The sequence below is a fragment of the Dipodomys spectabilis genome, unplaced genomic scaffold, assembly GCF_019054845.1.
Source record: "Dipodomys spectabilis isolate Male_0828 unplaced genomic scaffold, ASM1905484v1 ptg000067l, whole genome shotgun sequence".
NCBI classification, from domain to species: Eukaryota; Metazoa; Chordata; class Mammalia; order Rodentia; family Heteromyidae; genus Dipodomys; species Dipodomys spectabilis.
In genome coordinates this window covers 2,876,681-2,896,634 of record NW_024870744.1, presented here as the reverse complement: position 1 = coordinate 2,896,634, position 19,954 = coordinate 2,876,681, and the positions used below count along the sequence as shown (strand labels likewise).

General features: G+C 49.7%; 1 protein-coding gene across 2 annotated transcripts in view; it reads left to right on the top strand.

Annotated features, from left to right (window-relative positions):
- The first annotated feature begins 10,594 nt into the window (after nucleotides 1-10,594).
- The window catches only part of Kyat1 (kynurenine aminotransferase 1), a 20,848-nt gene continuing 11,488 nt past the window's right edge, over nucleotides 10,595-19,954 (top strand). The window contains exon 1 of one of the 2 annotated variants that reach the window (XM_042680975.1): nucleotides 10,595-10,673. The gene's annotated coding sequence lies outside the window, so the exon portion shown is untranslated. Of the gene's footprint in view, nucleotides 10,674-12,741; nucleotides 12,851-19,954 lie in introns of those variants that run through there. The other variant, XM_042680974.1, reaches the window with a different exon arrangement.

Genomic DNA, 19,954 nt, shown 5'->3' with positions numbered 1-19,954 from the left:
TGTTGGTCTTAGGGCTTGAATTCTGGCTTTTGTCCCTCAGCTCTTCAGCTCAAGGGAAGCGCTCTACCGCTTGAGCCACAGCATCACTTCCGGTTTTGTAGTGGTTTATTGGAGATAAGAGTCTCAGGGACTTACCTGCCGAGGCTGGCTTTGAACCATGATCCTCAGATCTCAGCCTCCTGAGTAGCTAGGATTACAGGCGTGAGCCACCAACACTCGGCTTTTTTTCTGTGTCTTTTTATTTTTGTGGGGTTTTTTGTTTGTTTGTTTTGGTCAGTCGTAGGGCTTGAACGCTGGGCTTGGGTACTGTCCCTGCGCTCTTCAGAAAAAGGCTAGCGCTCTACCACTTGAGCCACAGCGCCACTTATTGGTCAGCTAGTCCATGCGAGGCTCCTCATACTCAGTGGTAGAATTGCCTTGATAAAATGATAGGAGTAGCTGGACTGTTGAATATCTGTATAGATACGATAATGCTGCGTCACACGGCAACCTGTGTGACTCCACTCACTTCTATCCTCTCCCCAGCAGTCCATACCCTCCACTCCTCTCTGCTTGCCCCAATCTCCGCCCACCCCCGTGCCTCCAATGCATCCCCACTTCATTTGTAAAACCATGCTGCACCCCAGCTCAACAGAAGTTTACTGTGGAGTATAAGGGGTGCTGGTACTCTATGGACTGGTCCAGGAATTCAGAGCAGCGGATGCTGTCAGGGGAGGGGAAGCCCCATCCACCAGCATCATTTGGTACCTGACAGGGTAGGCACGTGCTTCTCGAATGCTTCTCCTCGGCTGACCTCCACTGTCTGCTTGTATTAAAAATCTTGTATGGCCCATGTGTGATGTTACATTCAAGTGGCCCTTGCTAGAAAAGAGGCTCACCACTAAATTCAGAGAAGGTAGAAAGGGAAGGTAGAAGTGAAAAATCATCTGAATGTTAGCAAGTGCTCAGTGGGGCTGGGAATGTGGCTTAGTGGGGAGTGCTTGCCTAGCATGCATGAAGCCCTGGGTTTGATTCTTCAGCACCACATACACAAAAAAAGCCGGAAGTGGTGTTATGGCTCAAGTGGTAGAATGCTAGCCTTGAGCACAGAGATGCTCATGGACAGTGTCCAGGGCCTAAGTTCAAGACCCAGGATTGGCAAAAAAAAAAAAAAATGAAAAAAGAGGCGGGGGGAGATGGGAAGGGATGGGAAGGGGTAACAAAGGAGGAGGCAACAATGCTTGATAAGAATGTATTCATTGCCTTGCTCATGTAGTTGTAACCCCTCTGTATGGTATTTTCTTTTTTTTTTTTTTTTTTTTGGTCAGTCATGGGGCTTGAACTCTGGGCTTGGGCGCTGTCTCTGTGCTCTTCAGCTCAAGGCGAGCGCTCTACCACTCGAGCCACAGCGCCACTTCCGGTTTTCAAGTGGTTTATTGGAGATAAGAGACTCATGGACTTTCCTGCCCGGGCTGGCATTGAAGCGTGATCCTCAGATCTCAGCCTCCTGAGTAGCTAGGATTACAGGCATGAGCCACCAGTACCCAGCTGTACGGTATTTTCACAGTAAAAAAAAAAAAAAAAAGAAAGAAAAAAGAAAATGCTTAGTGTAATGCCAGGCAACTGTGGCTCACAACTAAAATTCTACCTATTGAGGAAGCTGAGATCTGAGGATCACTGTCCAAAGCCAGCCTACATAGGAAAGTCCATGAAGCTTTTCCCTCCAATTAACTATCAAAATGCCAGTGGAGCTATAGCTCCAGTGGTAGACCACTAGCCTTGGGATAAATAAAAACTCAGGAACAGCACCAAGTTCTTGAGTTCAAGTCCCAGGACCAGCACCAAAGGAAAAAATAAATAAAACACAAAAACAGTAATTCTGAAAAATTGTCAAAAAAAATGTGGGGCTGGGAAGGTGGCTCCGTGATAGAGTGCTTGCCTTGCATGCAAGATGCCCTGGGTTCAATTCCTCAGCACCACATAAGCAGAAAAAGCTGGAAGTGTTGCTGTGGCTCAAGTGGTAGAGCGCTCACCTTGAGCTGAAGTGCTGAGGCACAGCACCCAGGCCCAGAGTTCAAGCCCCACGACCAACCAAAAAAAATAGTAATATATTTTAGCTGGGCACCAGTGGCCCACACTTGTAATCCTAGCAACTCAGTAGGCTGAGATCTGAGGATCATGGTTCAAAGCCAGCCCAGCCAGGAAAGTCCATGAGTCTCTTATCTCTAATAAACAACTAGAAAACTGGAAGTAGCGCTGTGGCTCAAATGGTAGAGAACTTGCCTTGAACTGAAGAGTGCAGGGACAGTGCCCAAACCCAGAGTTCAAGCAACAAGATCAACAAAAAAAAATTATATTTTAAAAACTTACTTCATCCTGCCCCCCAAACATAGAAAAGCAGAAAAACTCAGAAGCAGAATCGCCTTGTTATCCTATCCCATTGAGACTGCAGTGTGTGAGAATTTTCATCAGTTTTCTTCCAATCACTTTCTACTCACATTCAGTCATAGGAAAGACACACCTGGGTACAACATGCAGTAGAAAACTTTTTACCATGCAGATCCTGTATCATACAGACTATTTTGTAGTCTGTAGTCTTTTCTGTCAGTCTGTCACAATGTGTGTACTGGGTACCAGTGGCTCACACCTGTAAACCTAGCTACTCAGGAAGCTGAGATCTGAGGACCACGGTTCAAAGTCAGCATGGGCAGGAAAGTCCATGAGACTCTTATCTCCAATGAATCACCAGAAAACTAGAAGTGGTGCTGTGGCTCAGGTGGCAGAGCGCTTGCCTTGAGCTGAAAAGCTGAGGGACAGCATCCAGGCCCAGAGTTCAAACCACATGACTGACAAAAAAAGAAAAAAAAATCAACGTGGGAAGCTGGGATGGTGGCCCAGTAGGAGAGTGCTTGCCTAGCATGCATGAAGCCCTGGGTTTGATTCCTCAGTACCTCATAAACAGAAAAAGCCAGAAGTGGTGCTGTGGCTCAAGTGGTAGAGCGCTAACCTTGAGCAAAAGAAACTCAGGAACAGTGTGTAGGCCTTGAGTTCAAGCCCCAGGACTGGCAAAAGAAACTACCTCAACATGCTTGCTTATCACATTCTTTTGTCAAGTTTTTGTTGCAAGGGAAGGGGACAGCTCTCATATGTTAACCCAGGTTGGTCTTCAGGTCAGGCCCTGGAGCTCCTTACAACCTGCCTCACGCACACGCGTGCACACACACGTGTGTGTGTGTGCTCATGCAGAATGTTTAGAAGGGCAAACTGCAGCTGGAGCTGATTCAAGCAGTCAGGGCTCCTCGTGGCCCTCCCTCTGGGCACAAGAGGGTGGAGGGGAAAAACATCTGATCAGACAATACTCAGGATTGAGAACTTCAGTCTCACCTCTGACTTTTCTCCTGGATTGGAAGCTCCAGTGAGGGCTCCCCAACTTCTCTAGGACCTCAGGCCCATGATTTGTAGTCCAGCTGGGGGTGACAGAGGACCAGAGGAGGGATAAGAGCAATGACAAGGTCTTCCCTCTCCCTGATCTCCCCCTTTCATCCCAGCCGAGCGCAGCAGTCCTTGAGGATACAAAGAAACGTGTCCTGTCTCAGGACTGGAGGCTCTGGCCGTCCTCAGCTGCTTTCGCTGATCAGGGTTCTCAGACTGCCAGGAGGGCGCCTGACCCCTGTCGGCCTGCCAGATCACTGCAGCTCTCACTCAAGAGGCAGCTCCTCCCCTCCCATCCCAGCCCAGGTGGCTCCCTCCTGCTCCTGGACCACAGATCAGGTTGGTCTCACACTTGTAAACCCACCCACTCCCACGCAGCGGGGAATACAGGCCTGGATCTCTCTATTCAGGTGCTTTGCTTTCTTTCTTTTCTTTTTTGTTGGTCCTGGGGCTTGAATTCTGGGCCTGGGCGCTGTCCCAGAGCTCTTCAGCTAAAGGCTAGAGTCCTGCCACTTGAGCCATAGCGCCCCTTCCGGTTTTCTGGTGTTTAATTGGAGATAAGAGTCTCATAAACTTTCCTGCCCAGGCTGGCTTTGAACTGGCTTTGATCCTCAAATCTCAGCCTCCTGAGTAGCTAGATGTGAGCCACTAGTGCCCAGTTGCATCTTGCCTTTTTTGGTCGTCTTTCTGTGTCAGTACTGGGACTTGAACTCAAAGCATGGGCACTGGGGCTGGGAAGGTGGCTCAGTGGTAAGAGTGCATGCCTTGCATGCCAGAGGCCCTGGGTTCGATTCCTCAGCACCACATAAGCAAAGAGAAAAAAGCCGGAAGTGGCGCTGTGGCTCAAGTGGTAGAGCGCTAGCCTTGAGCTGAAGAGCTGAGGGACAGCGCCCAGGCCTAGAGTTCAGGTCCCATGACCGGACCCAAAAAAAAACAAAAACAAAAATCAAAGCATGGGCACTGTGCTTTTGCTTTTTCACTCAAAAAATAAAAAGACTAGCACTCTACCATTTGAGCCACAGCTCCACTTTCAGCTTTTTTTTTTTTTTTTTTTTTGCAGCTATGGGGCTTGGACTCTGGGCCTGGGCACTGTCCCTGAGCTCTTCAGCTCAAGGCAAGTGCTCTACCACTTAAGCCACAGCACCACTTCCAGTTTTCTAGTGGTCTCTAGAGTCTCACAAACTTTCCTGCCTGGGCTGGCTTTGAACCACTTTGATCCTCAGATCTCAGCCTCCTGAGTAGCTAGGATTACAGGCGTGAGCCACTGGCGCCCGGCTACAAATGTGGCTTTCTAGGACAGTCCCAAGCATGTTCATCTATGCTGGAAACAGTCATAGGTGGGGCTGGGAGAGCACTTGCCTTGCATGCATGAGGCCCTGGGTTCGATTCCTCAGCACCACATAAACAAAAAGAAAAAAAAGCCAGAAGTGGTGCTATGGCTCAAGTGGTAGAGCACTAGCCTTGAGCTAAAGAGCTGAGGGACAACGCCTAGGCCAAGAGTTCCGGCCCCATGACCGGACCCAAAAAAAAAAAAAGAAAAAAAGAAACAGTCACAGGTCTAGAGGCAGCTCTTTGACCAAGTTAAATGGTCCAGTGACTACCACAGCAACCCTACCATGAGGTCAGGCAAATGTTTTGGACTTGGGCCAGGGCTTCCCTAACTTTTTATCACTGACTTCGCTATGGAAGCCTTTCAGCTCTGGTCTTAATAAATTTCCTGGCCTCTTGGGGAGAAGGCAGGCCTTTCTTGGAATCAAGACCCCTGGGCTCTCACACAGTTCATAGGGCAGCACCCCAGGATTTTAGCCCAGCCAGCCTCAGTTGTGATTTCTGCTCCATATCTTGAGCATTTGATCCAAGTCCTCAGCCCATAAACATATGGACCCAATATTCTTCCAAAGTGAGATGCTTCCAAAGCTGTATCATGAGTGCTATTCCTGTCTTCAAGGCTGCTGGATCGGAGAGGCCCAACTCTGAGTATCAAACATACAGCCATGCACAGGAAATAGGCAGTTCCCACTGCCTCCCTACCAGACTTCACCACCTTGAGCTGATAGAGGTAACATCCTGTCTGCTACCCTACCACTTCCCAGTCATGAATAGGGCTCAGAATAGACAGGCTCCTTGGCACAGGCTGATGGAGACAGGAAACAGCTCAGACACAGGAGCTGACTCAGACCCCATGCTTTGTGGAAGGGTCTACAATGGCCTGGGGGTAGGTGAGAAGAGATTGGGGGGACCACGGTGAGCTGAGTGGCTGATCCTGCTGTCCTGGCAGGGTTACCCACCCCTGACCAGATCCTGGCAGATTTCTTTTTGTCTGTGTGTGTGTGTGTGTGTGTGTGTGTGTGTGTGTGTGTGTCCGTCATGGGGCTTGAACTCTGGGCCTAGGCGCTGTCCCTCAGCTCTTCAGCTCAGGGTGAGTGCTCTACCGCTTGAGCCACAACTGCACTTTCTGGTTTTCTGGTAGTTTATTGGAGATAAGAGTCTCAGAGACGGGGCTGGGAAGGTGGCTCAGTGGTAGAGCGCTTGCTTTGCATGCCGAGGCCCTGGGTTCGATTCCTCAGCACCACATAAGCAAAAAGAAAAAAGCCAAATTGGCACTGTGGCTCAAGTGGTAGAACGCTAGCCTTGAGCTGAAGAGCTCAGGGACGGTGCCTAGGCCCAGAGTTCAGGCCCCACGACTGGACCCAAAAAAAAAAAAAAAAAAAGTCTCAGAGACTTTCCTGCCCGGGCTGGCTTTGAACTGCGATCCTCAGATCTCAGTCTCTTGAATAGCTAGGATTAGAGGCATGAGCCACTGGTGCCCGGCTCCTGGCAGATTTCTTTGGCAAGCTACTGGGCCAGGAGTGATAGTAGATGCCTCCTGTTCACAGCCTTCCAGACCCTGGTAGATGAAGCTGAGGAGGAGAATAGTAGGGTTTGCCTGGGTGGGGTGGGTCTGGGACGTGCTGACTCCAGCTGATCAGATCAGACTGTCTCCTTGCCTTGGAAAGCAGAGATCTTATCATCCATGTTCGTCTGGTATAAAAGGCAGACCTAGGACCAGAGGCCAGCGCTTGTGCCCAGCCAGGTCTCCACATGCATCTCTCCTGAAGCTCATCAGATGGCAGGGCTCTGACCTCATCACACCTGACCTCACCCTAGACACACTCTTAAGACTGGGGGTAGAGGGGCAGGACAGCCATCATCCCCAGGCCTCCAGCACAAGTCTTGCCACCGGATACAGGTTTGTGAAGTTTTCCTTTAAAAGTAGGGACTCTTGGGGCTGGGAAGGTGGCTCAGTGGTAGAGTGCTTGCCTTGCATGCATGAGGCCCTCAGTTCGATTCCTCAGCACCCCATAAGCAGAAAAAGCCAAAGTGGGGCTGGCTGAGGCTCAAATGGTAGAGCACTAGTCTACATCTGAAGAGCTGAGGAACAGCAAGGCCCACAGTTCAGGCCCCATGACCGACAAAATAATAACAACAACAACAACAACAATAATAATAATAAAAGAAACCACAAAAGTAGGGGACTCTTCACTTAGGGTCCTGACTTCGATCACAGAATAAGAATTTCTAGGCAAGTCACTGGTAAGAAAATTGGCAGAACTTTATTAAGAAAGTAAGCAGGCTGGGAAGGTAGCTCAGTGGTAGAGTACTTGCCTTGCATGCCTGAGGCCCTGGGTTCAATTCCTTAGCACCACATAAGCAAAAAGAAAAAAGCTGGAAGTGGTGCTGTGGCTCAAGTGGTAGAGCGCTAGCCTTGAGCTGAAGAGCTGAGGGACAGCGCCCAGGCCGAGTTCAGGCCCCATGACTGGACCCAAGAAAGTAAGCAAGCAAGCAGGTATGCAGATGAACAGGCATGCAAAAAGGGTAATACACACTAGCAGGTGCTGATGCTCTAAAGAAGAGACACACAGCTCTTTGGCTGTCAGTAGTATTTATATGGGAAAGGCAGGGAGGCTGACTTAAAGATAAGAAAGGAGCTGGGCAATGGTGGCTCACGCCTGTAATCCTAGCTACTCAGGAGGCTGAGATCTGAGGACCACAGTTCAAGGCCAGGCCGGGCAGGAAAGTCCATGAGATTCTTATCTACAATAAACCACTAGAAAACTGGAGGTGGTACTGTAGCTAAAGCGGTAGAGCGCTTACCTTGAGCTGAAGAGCACAGGGACAGCACTCAAGTCTAGAGTTCAAGCCCCAAGACTGACCAAAAAAAAAAAAAAAATAGGAAAATAGGGAGGCAGGGCCTAGCTGGCACCATCTTGGCCATGTGATGAATAGGGCATTATGTTTAGCTGATACTATCTTGTCTTCATAGTGGAGGAAGGAGAAGTCCTACCTCCCAGATGATAGGCATGCCAGAATTCCTAGAGGGAGGGTCGGGGACCTGGACAATATGTTACTGGGCCTGCCAGTCTTGGGTCAGGAACTTTCAAGCTCCCTGTGACCCTGCCCCCTGACCTGACCCTATTTAAACCCAGACCAGTGCAGACATCATTACACCATGCCTCATGTCTCCAGTGTCCTCTGGTCACCATAGCATCTCACATGAGCTCTCCATTGGATTTGATCTGGTTTGTTGGTATTGTTCTTCTGCTCTTTTTGTCCTCTCCTGTTCTCATGGCTTAGTTTTCTAAGTGTTAAGTGTATTCAAGAGGCTGCAGGCCATTGTAATTGGAGTCTACCTGCATTCACTGGCTTTCTAATAAAGATTTCCAGTTTGCTAGGGGCCAGTGACTTACACCTGTAATCCTAGCTATTCAGGAGGCTGAGATCTAAGGATCACAGTTCAAAGCCAGCCCAGGCAGGAAAGTCTGAGACTCTATCTCTAATAAATCACCAGAAAACTGGAAGAGGCACTGTGGCTCAAGTGATAGATTGCTCACCTTGAGCTGAAGAGCTGAGGGACAGAGCTGGGACAGAATCTCAGAGCTCAAGCCCCATGACGGACCAAAAAAAAAAAGATTCCAGTTGGCAAGTGGCTCAGTGGTAGAGTGCTTGCCTTGCATGCATGAGGCCCTGGGTTCGATTCCTCAGCACCACATAAGCAGAAAAAGCTGGAAGTAGCACCGTGGCTCAAGTGGTAGAACACTAGCCTTGAGCTGAAGAACTGAGGGATACTGCCCAGGCCCAGAGTTCAGGCCCCACAACTGACAAAAAAAAAAAAAAAGATTCCCAATTGGCCCTCTCAAAATGTGGCTTCTCTGTTTCTTGCAACTGAATTACCTTTCTCTATCACTCTTGGTATTATTAATACTTTTTAAGTTCCTGGCTTTTGCTGACCATTCTCCTTATTTACACTCTGGGTCCCACTCTTTCATGACTTTGGGTGAACTTATCTCTCAGGAAGGCATACATCCTGCCAAACAAATGTTAATTCCTGGAGTGAGAAATGCATTACTCAGGAAGGAATGCATCCTGTTGCTTTTCTTTGGAGCATAGACAGTACTTCTGTTTTTTTTTGTTTTTTTTTTTTTTTTGGGTCCAGTCATGGGGCCTGAACTCTGGGCAGCTCCTCAGCTCAAGGCTAGCGTTCTACCACTTGAGCCACAGCACCACTTCCGGCGATTTTTCTTTTTTGCTTATGTGGTGCTGAGGAATCGAACCCAGGGCCTCTGGCATGCAAGGCAAGCGCTCTACCACTGAGTCACCTTTCCAGCCCTTGTTTTGTTTTTCTAAGTCCTGGGGCTTGAACTCTGCTTGGGCATTGTCCCTGAGCTCTTCAGCTCAAGGCTAGCACTCTACCACTTGAGCCACAGTGCCACTTCCAGTTTTCTGGTGGTTAATTGAAGTCTCACCCACTGTCCTGCCTGGGCTGGTTTTGAACTGCAATTCTCAAATCTCAGCCTCCTGAGTAGCTAGGATTACAGGTGTGAGCCACCTGCGTCCAGCTGGTCCTTTAATCAGGGAAGTAGATAGATGAATATCTCTTGTATTTGCTTTAAGCTTAACTTTTGAATTCTGGGTAGCCATTTACTATGCCTCTATTCCTATTCTACCATGCCTCAATCTGTCCTGGCCTCCCCTCCATAGCCACCAAAGACTCAACCTTCACGGAGGCAGGGATCCTGCCCCCACAACAGGACACTGTCCCAGCTGGTCAAGGAGAAAGAGGAGGGACAAGAGGCACAAGGGAAGAGGAGGGTGCTGGGATCCTAGAAGAAAGCTACGGGATATCTTTGAAAGAAAATGAAAGGCTGAGGGCTGGGAATGTGGCTCAGTGGTAGAGTGCTTGCCTAGCATACATGAAGTTCTAGGTTCGATTCCTCAGTACCACATGAACAGAAAAAGCTGGAAGTGGAGTTGTAGCTCATGTGGTAGGATGCTAGCCTTGAGCACAGAGAGGCTCAGGGACAGAGTCCAGACTCTGAGTTCAAGCCCCAGGACTGGCAAACAAACAAACAAAAAGAAAAAAGAAAAAGAAAATGGACTGGGAAGGTGGCTTAGTGGTAGAGTGCTTGTCTAGCATGCGTGAAGCCCTGGGTTCGATTCCTGAATCCCACATAAAATGAAAAGGCCAGAAGTGACTCTGGCGCTGTGGCTCAAGTGGTAGAGCACTAGCCTTGACCACAGAGTGGCTCAGAGACACAGTCCAGGTCGCGAGTTCAAGCCCCAGGACTGGCAAAAAGGAAAATGGAACGCTGGCAGGGAAAGAAGTCAGCAGTGGCCCCGGGGCGGGGGGCGGCGAGTGCGTGCGGAGGGGCGCCCATCCGGGGGAGCCAGACTCCGGGGCCGAGCACGGGAGGCACGGGTGCCCGGGAGGGGGCTCGCGAGCCAGGCCCCGGCGGGAGGACGGGAGCGGGGCCCACGCCGGGCCGGGCGGCCGCTGACCACCGCAGCGGGCCCGGCATGTGCGGGCCCGGACGCCGGCCGGGGAGCACCGGAGTGGGATCCGCGTCCCACTCACCTGCGCTCGCCGTGCACGGCCGCCCCGACTCGCCGCCGCGGAGCCGAGGACGCAGCCGCCGCCGCCGCCGCCGCCGCCGCCCGACGCTGCGCTCCCTTTCGTTGGTCCCTCTCGGCACCACTCGGCCGTCCCGCCCCGGAAGTGACGTCACGCCGGGCGCGAACGCGGCGGCCGGGCCTTGGAGGCCTCGTGAACCGGGTCCCCTCCGCCCTCTTCTTCGCCTCTCAGCGCCATGTTGCTCTTGGGCGGAAGTAGCGCCCCCCAGCGCCCGGCCTCTTAAAGGAACAGCGGCCCCTGCAACCTGAAGGATGTGCTTCGCATCGAGTCCGCCAAGGGATCCAGTTTGATTGCCCCGCGTGGCCGCCGCCTGGTAAGTACTGATGACCGGGGCTCGGAGCTCGATGGTGACAGAGTCCTCGGTGCGTGTGTTTGGTGCTGCTCAGGCGTGGTGTGTGGCGCCGCCGAATGTTTGAACGGTCCTGGGCCAGCTTGGCAAGTGCTGTGCGCACCTTGTGTGGGGACCCGCGGGGCCGGTGTGCTCCGCACCCCCGACCCCCTCCCGCCCTCCTCCTGCCTGCCCTCCCCTCCCCAGGCTTCAACCCGACCCCCCCCTCCCCCCAAGATGAAACCCCAGGTAGCGGCGAGTGCCGGGCGCAGCTGGGGGTGGAGAGGTCCTGGTCGCCAGCTCCACATTTCCATAGATCTTCCTGGGCCAGCGGAGTCTCAGGGGACAGGAGTGATAGCAGAACTTTGCATGCACTCAGAGGAAACCAGTGCTCAGTCTGCACTAATGCAGGACGACTTCCCACAGGCCTTAGATGAAAACAAAACAAAAAAGAGCCAGAAAGAACCGACGCTGGAGCTGTGCTGTGCTTTGTGTGCTGTCTGTGGGTGTGTCTGCCAGCTGTCTGATAAGATGCTGGCACAAGTGTTAACTGGAGTTCACACAGGAGAACTGGTGTCCTGGTACCCTTCAAGGGGGAAGGATTTTACTGCCATGTGCCAATTATTCCAAATAAAAGGATGAAGTCGCCTGTTGAGCTAATCCCAAGTTTCAGCTCTCCTGCTGGAAAGTCTTGTTTTCTCTTATAATAGAAGAGACACCTCAGAGGGATTACAGAATTTTGCGGTCTCTCAGCTAGGAAGTGGAGAAATTGTGGTTTGACAGCTACAGGATTATAGGCTTTAGCAGGGGACCTGGCTCCTCCTACTCCCACCGGAAACTGTGTTGTCATTCATGCAAGGCTGCGTTAGAACTTGTCCCTGGACATACTAGACAAACTGAAGGGTGATGTGCAAAGAGAGGTGGCCAGAGCCTAGAATGAAAGTCGAGGCTACTGCTCTTTATGCCTTGAGACTATAAGCCTGTCCTGTCCCAGCTCATGTCTTGCTGGAAAGCCAACATCCACAACCACAAGAACAGACAGTGGCCCACATGTTAAACTTTGATCTCTTACACACAGCAGTCACATGTTAAGATGTGAAAGTGAGGCCCAGAGAGTTGAGAAATTCACCTAAAGCTAAATCCTAGTCTCCATGTTTCTCACTCTGGAAAGGCTCTTGGGGCCCAGGGTCTCTCTCAGCTTCCTGGGATCATCAGCACCCATGCTTTGGGACTTACTGGCAGCTGAGTGGGCTGCCAGAAGCTAAAGATTCACATACAGATCCTGTCCTGTGGGTGAAATGAGGGCAGCAGACAGCCTAATGGTTTGTTCCCATGTTGAGGGTTTTGAGACAAGAGGGGACACAGAAGCACCCAGGGTGGAGTCAGAGAGGCCTTTTCCAGAATATGGCTTTTAATCTGGGACTGAGAAATGTGCAGAATGTCTGAAAGGACAAACACTGAGGCTGGAGCTGATTCAAGCAGTCAGGGCTTCCCTGGACCCTGCCTTTGAGCACTGAGCGGGAAGGGAAACATTTAATTAGAGAATGTGTGGGTTTGAGCCCTTCTCCTGGATTGAGAGCCCCAGTAAGGACTGCCCATGATCTCCACACTTGCTCCCCAACTTCCTCAGGCTCCTGGCTTGTAATCCACCTGGGGGTAACAGAGGACCAGAGGAGGGATAAGAGCAATGACAAGGTCTTCCCTCTGCCCTGATCTTCTCCTTCCATCCCAGCCCGGAGTAGCAGTCCTTCATGAAACAAAGGCATCCTGTCTCAGGATTGGAGGCTCCTGCTGTCCTCAGCTGTTTTCACTGATCAGGGCTCTCACACTGCCTGTGTTCCAGAAGGACAGCTGTCTCCTGACAGCCAGACAGCTAGATCACTGGGTGCTCACACTGACTGTGCCTGGACACTTAGCTGCCAGGAGGGAGCTGACCTCTGATAGCTGGCCAGATCACTAAAGCTGTCACAGGAGAGGTGGCTCCTCCCCTCCCCTCCCCTCCTGTCCCAGCCAAGGTGGCCACATCCCATTGCTGGAGGGCACTGTCAGTTCCCTGAAAGCTTTCCAAGCCACTGGTCTGGTCCCAGGTCCTCCCTCCTGGACAGAGGTAGCAGCTGTGAGCTCCTGTGTGACTTCCTGTGTTTCTGGGACTCTGACTTGGGGTGAGTTGTTTTCTTTGCTCGGAGCCTCAGCTTCTCCACTTGGAAAATTTGTGGGATCTTTACCGACGGCCTGCTGGCTTCCTGAATCTCTGTGGGTTTTTTGTGTGAGAAACTGTCCTTGGGAGGAGATGTTAATTTGGGGTCTACATTCTGTGCCAGGAGTTAAGAGGTGTCTCACTAGGGACACCATCAACCCCGTGGGAAGGAAACTTGCTGTGTTTTCCTCTCCTCTGCCAAGGCCAAGGTCACGATGACTGGATCTCATTCTGTATGTTCATGAGATGTCCTGAAGTCTTCAGTTCCTTTAGGGTATTCTGTGATTAGTTTCCCCCAAATGTTTGTCTTTTTTTTTTTTTTTTTTTTGCTCTGATGAGAAAAATTGTGTGGATTTATTTATCTGACAAAAATTAAGACAAAATTATATGCAGTTTTATAGTGTTTTTTTCTTGTCAGTTGTGGGGCCTGAACTCTGGGTGTGGGCCACTGTCCCTCAGCTCTTCAGCTCAAGGCTAGTGCTCTACCACTTGAGCCACAGTACCACTTCCAGCTCTTTTCTGCTTTTGTGGTGCTAAGGTAATCGAACCCAGGGCCTCATGCATACAAGGCAAGCACTGTACCACTGAGCCACCTTCCCAACCCCGGTTTTATAGGTTTTAAGGTAGTAGTTTATTGACAGGTTATTGCAGCTGAGAACCTAATGCATGCTTTCTACATTAAAGGTGGGTTTTTTTTGATGCTTGTGGTTTGTTTCTTCTTGTGCCACTACTGAGGCTTGAACTCAGGGTCTTGTCACTGTCCCTGAGCTTCTTTTGCTCAGGGTAGCACTCTACCACTTGAGCCACAGCTCCACTTCCAGCTTTTTGGTAGTGATATGGAGAGAAGAATCACATAGACTTTCCTATCCAGGCTGACCTTGAACTGTGATCCTCAGATCTCAGCCTCCTGAGTAGCTAGGGTTACAGGTGTGATAGAGGATAGGGAACCTCCCTCCTGGAACACGGAGGAAAGTGGAAAGCATTTGGACTTTGGGAGGAGATGAGCAATTCCTGAACCCCAGTGTGGGCCATCTGGGCTGAATCAGCTGTGTTCTGCTTTGGGGCCAAGTAGCACCCATCAGAGTCTCCTCCTCGGCTAGGGTAACATTACCCAACCCACGTCTGTTGCTCTCAGCATGGAGAGAGGCCAATTAGCTAGAGAGATAAGCCTTTGAGTTGTAGAAAATGACTGTTTGGAAAGTTGGCTGGACCAGAAGGTGGAGGATTCTTGTTCAAAGTCTGCCTTCCCAGATATGGTTTATGGGTATTTAGGTAGGTGTTTGATGGGTGTTTCCAGATGGGTGGGTACCTTCTCATGGTGGGCGATCAGCTGCTACATCTCTGATCCTCATCACTGAGTCTCAGGCCTCTTTTAACCTCTGCAGATCCCTGTGATTTCACCCAGGCTGATTAGTTGGCCTGGGGTACATACAGGGCTGGGCATATTTCACAAGGCACAGATTACAGTGAGTGGCGCTGCCCCAAGGGCCTCTGGCTCATTGTCACTCTGCTCAGCTTCAGTCAGGGTCAGGTGAGTACACAGGTGTTCTCCTGGGCCTCTCACCTGTGGGCCCCACCTTCTGAGAGGTGGCGGATGACCTTGGCCCTCCCTGCCAGTAGGTTGGTTTTCAGGGTATGCCAGGTAGGGGGCAGCGCTGGTACATAGGTAGATAAAAATCTATGCAGCCAAGAAGAAGCTAATCAGGAGGCTGAGGTCTGAGAATCACAGCGCAAATCCAGCCCAGTCATGAAAGTCTGCGAGACTCCTATCTCCAGTTAACAAACAAGCAGGAAGTGAAGCTGTGGCTCCAGTGGTTAAATGCTAGTCTTGGATGAAAAAGCTAGGGACAACATTCAGGCCCTGAGTTCAAGACCTAATACTGATGCACATGCACACACACGTGTGTGTACACACACACACACACACACACATTCACGAGCTGACACGGAGGCTACAATACAGAACATACAACGCAGACCAGGTCCAAAGGCTGAACTCTATCAAGAGGCGGTGCACTTTGTCCACTGTCAATATAGGTTGCCAGGACAAGTGGGTCCAATGGGGCCCTCCAGGGTACAGGAGCTCATCTGATGTCCGCTGAGGGCTTTGGTCACTGAAGCACTCCTGGTGCCCAGGGGTCAAACATATGCTTTGTGGCCAGGCTGGTGACCATGGTCTGCCCACAGCGGTGGAGATGTGTTGGGGAAGGCACTGGCTTGACATCCATAAATGCAACGTACCTTAGATGTGTGGCAGGCTGTGTCCTCAAGGCTCCCCGGCAGCTCTGAAGGCCTGGTCTCTTTGAGGCTACCCACAGACTGGAGCTGCCTCATTGCCATACTAATGCCGAGTCCTTTCCCCGCCACCCCCCCCCCCCCTTTCTTTCCTTACTGGTTCAGGGGCTTGAACTCAAGAGTTTCTCAGGGCTTACTTGCTTAGCTGTCACTCTTCCATTTAAGCCACCCCTCCAGCCCTGCTTTTTGCTGGATTTATTTATTTATTTTGCTGTTTATTTTGGTATCAGGGTCTCAAGGACTTTTCTGCACAACTTGGCCTCAAACTGTGATGCCCTGGACCTCAGTTCTGAGTATCTAGAGTTGTAGGCCCATAGCCAATGGCATTTGTTAAACATTTTAGCACACCTAAGGGCTTGTTTTTTTTTGGGTCTGGTCGTGGGGCCTGAACTCTGGGCCTGGGTGCTGTCCCTCAGCTCTTCAGCTCAAGGCTAGTGCTCTACCACTTGAGTCACAGCGCCACTTCCGGGTTTTTTCTTTTTGCTTATGTGGTGCTGAGGAATCGAACTTAGGGCCTCAGGCATGCAAGGCAAGCACTCTACCACTGAGCCAACTTCCCAGCCCCAGGGCTTGTTTTTTTGTTTTTGGTCAGTCATGGGTCTTGAACTCTAGGCCTGGGCGCTGTCCCTCAGCTCTTCAGCTTAAGGCTAGCACTCTATCACTTGAGCCACAGCGCCACTTCTGGCTTTTTTTCTTTTTGCTTATGTGGTGCTGGGGAATGGAACCCAGGGCCTCAGGCATGCAAGGCAAGTGCTCTACCACTGAGCCACCTTCCCAGCCCTTCAATTACTTTTTTTTTTTTTTTTGGCAGTCCTGTTGCTTGAACTCAGGGCCTGGGGACTGTCCTTTAGCTTCTTTTGCTCAAGGCTAGCACTCTACCACTTGAACCAGAGCACCACTTCTAGCTTTTTTATTTATATGGTACTAAGGAATCGAACCCAGGGCTTCATGCATCTAGGCAAGCACTCTACCACTAAGCCACATTTCCAGCCCCTTCAGTTACTTTGTAAATAGGTTCTCTACTTTATGCCCTGCCAGCCTGAGCTGTGATCCTCCTGTTTTTACTTCCTATATAACTGGATGACAGGTACTGTGTTACCAAACTCAGCTTATAAGTTGAGATGAGAGTCTCATGAAACTATTGCTTGATGGGGTTCTCATGAAACTGCTTGGCTTTTCCTGGAACTGTGCTGTCCCTGAGCCTTTTTGTGCTCAAAGCTAGTGCTCTACTACTTGAGTCACAGTGCCACTTCTGATTAGTTTATTGGAGATAAGAGTCTCATGGACTTTCCTGCCTTGGCTGGCTTGGAATCTCGATCCTCAGACCTCAGCCTTCTGAGTAGTTAGGATTACAGGCTTGAGCCACCAGTGCCTAGCTCTGATCTCTGCATTCTAAGTAGCTATAACAAGAGGCCTGAGCTACTGGGTCTGGCTAGCTGTTGTTTTTGTTTTACCACACAAAAGATTCAACCAGAATGATTGAACCCAGGGTATTATGTATGTTAAGAAAGTACTCTACCAGGGCTGGGAATGTGGCTCAGTGGTAGAGTGCTTGCCTGAGGCCATGGGTTCGATTCCTCAGCACCATAAGCAAAAAGAAAAAAGCTGGAAGTGGCACTAGGGCTCAAGTGGTAGAGCGCTAGCCTTGAGCTGAAGAGCTGAGGGACAGCACCCAGGCCCAGAGTTCAGGCCCCATGACCGGACCCCCCCCCAAAAAAAAAGAAAGAAAGTACTCTACCAAATCTCCAGCCTCACAAACTCACTAAAAACCATTATTGTTGGGCTAGGAAGGTAGCTCAGTGGTAGAGCGCTTGCCTTGCATGCCTGAGGCCCTGGGTTCCATTCCTCAGCACCACATAAGCAAAAAGAAAAAAGCCAGAAGTAGCACTGTGGCTCAAGTGCTAGAGTGCTAGCCTTGAGCTGAAGAGCTGAGGGATAGCGCCCAGGTCCAGAGTTCAGGCCCCACGACCGGTCCCAAAAAAAAAATTAAAAAAAAAAAACAACATTATCATTGGAGGTGTGATTCAGATGATAGAGTGCCAGCCAGTGAGCAAAAGCATCACATATCAAATTTGAGTCTCAGTCTCAGACAAAAAAAAAAAAAGTAAAGATAATGGTAAGTAGATGTTGGTAGTGGCTCATGTCTGTAATACTAGCTATTCAGGAGGCTGAGATCTGAGAATCATGGTTTGAAACCAGCCAAGGCAGAAAAGCCCATGCAACTCTATACTAGCAAAAAGCAAAAAAAAGCAAGAAGCAAAGCTGTGGCCCAAGTGGTAGCATGCCAGCCTAGAGTGAAAATGCCAGGCAAGATTGAGGCCCTGAGTTCAAATCACAGTACTGTTATTATAGAGGTGATGTACAGAGAGATTACAATTATATGAGTCAAGTAATGAGTACATTTCTTTTTTTTTTTTTGGGTCCGGTCGTGGGGCCTGAACTCTGGGCCTGGGCGCTGTCCCTCAGCTCTTCAGCTCAAGGCTAGCACTCTACCACTTGAGCCACAGCGCCACTTCTGGCTTTTTTCTTATGTGGTGCTGAGGAATCGAACCCAGGGCCCCGAGCATGCAAGGCAAGTGCTCTACCACTGAGCCACCTTCCCAGCCCTAATGAGTACATTTCTTTTCTTTTCTTTTTTTTTGTCGGTTGTGGGTCTTGAACGCTGAGCCTGGGCGCTGTCCCTCAGCTCTTCAGCTCAAGTCTAGCACTATACCACTTGAGCCACAGCACCACTTCTGGTTTTCTGGTGGTTAATTGGAGATAAGAGTTTCATGGACTTTCTTGCCAGGGCTGGCTTTAAACTGTGATCCTCAGATCTCAGCCTCCTGAGTAGCTAGGATTACAGGCATGAGCCACCGGTGCTTGGCTGTACATTTCCTTTAGTACACTCTCTCCAAGTCCCTCCCTCCCATCTCCACTTACGAGTTGTGTAGTTCACTTTCATCAATGTCCAGTGAGCTCCACTGCTGCATTTTTTCACCTTTTTTCCCTGGAGTTTTTTGCGCCCCCCCCCCAGATATGCACGTGAATAACCATACATAAGGAAAATAAGACAGAATAATCCTAAAAACTTAAAAAGAAGTATTTTGTTTCCATATCTTAGAGTTTGTTTCAGTATGTTTATTATTTTATATAAATATTAAGAGACACTTAGGCATTGTGCCTTTGTATTTCTCTCCTAAGAGTATCTTCTTTTGGTCTCACTGTATGTATCTAGAATCCTGTATAATTTTTCATATCCCAGTGCATTTTAGATCTAACTTATCAGATAGAACATGTACCATTTGTCTCTCTGATCTTGGCTTACGTCACTTAACATGAGTTGTTCCAGTTCCATCCATTTCCCTACCAACGACATTATTTTATTCTTTCTAATGGCTGTATAAAATTCCATTGCGTATAGGTACCAGACTTTTTGGATCCACTCATCTGTTGGGGGACATCTGGGCTGTTTCTGTATCTTAGCTATTGTGAATAGTGCGGCAATGAACATGGATGTGCAGGTGTCCTAAGCATATCTGGGTTCATGATGTTCAGGATAGATGCCTAGGAGTGGTATGGTTAATAATTGATGGAATCACATGAAACATTGTGTGCACAGGCATAACAACAGAATCAAGCAGTCTCTGCTTTACATAATTACAGGTTTAGCTAATGGAAGTTTAGTTAAATAATACCAGTCCCTTGATGACACGGTTCAAAATATCAGTGACCCTCTCACATCAACCTCAAGTGTTTATATAATGTGCATTTTTTTGTGTATGCTGATTCTGGGGCTTGAATTCTGAGCCTGGCACTGTCCCTGAGCTTTTTATGTGCTCAAGGCTAGTACTCTACCACTTGAGCCATAGTGCCACTTCCAGCTTTTTCTGAGTAGGTTATTGGAGATGAGTCTCATGATCTTTCCTGCCTGGGCTGGCTTCAAACCTTGATTCTTAGATTTCAGCCTCCTGAATAACTAGGATTATAGGTGTAAGCCACCAGTGCCTGGCTCGTATTACCTTCTTCCCCTCTCCTTTTATTTATTATTATTTATCTTTTTTTTTTTTTGGTCAGTCCCGGGGCTTGAATTCTGAGCTTGGGCGCGGTGCCTCAGCTCATCAGCTCAAGGTAAGCGCTCTAGCTCTACCGCTTGAGCCACAGCGCCACTTCAGTTTTCTGGTAGCTAATTGGAGATAAGAGTCTCATGGACTTTCCTGCCTGGGCTGGCTTTGAATTGTGATCCTCAGATCTCAGCCTCCTAAGTAGCTAGGATTACCAGTGCCTGGCTTCCCCTTTTATTTTTGCTAGCCCCACATTTTGAACTCAGAGCCTGGGCTCTGTCCCTTAGTTTCTTTGCTTAATGCTAGCACTCTACTACTTGTACTGCAATTCCACTTCTGGCTTTTTGGTGATTAATTGTAGATAAGAGTCTCATAGACTTTTTTTTTTGTCAGTGGTGGGGCGTGAACTCTGGGCCTGGGCCTTGTCCCTCAGCTCTTCAGCTCAAGGCTAGCACTCTACCATTTGAGCCACAGTGCCACTGCTGTTTTTTTCTGCTTATATGGTGCTGAGGAATCGAACCCAGAGCCTCATGCATGCAAGGCAAGTACTTTACCACTGAGCCACCTTCCCAGCCCAGAGTCTCACAGACTTTACCAGTGGCCTGGCTCCAAACTGTGATTCTCAGATCTCAGCCTCCTGAATCACTAGGGTTACAGGCATGAGCCACTGGCACCTGGCTTTTAACTGTTTTCTACATATAAGCCTGACATTCTCAGAGGCAAGGTTTCTT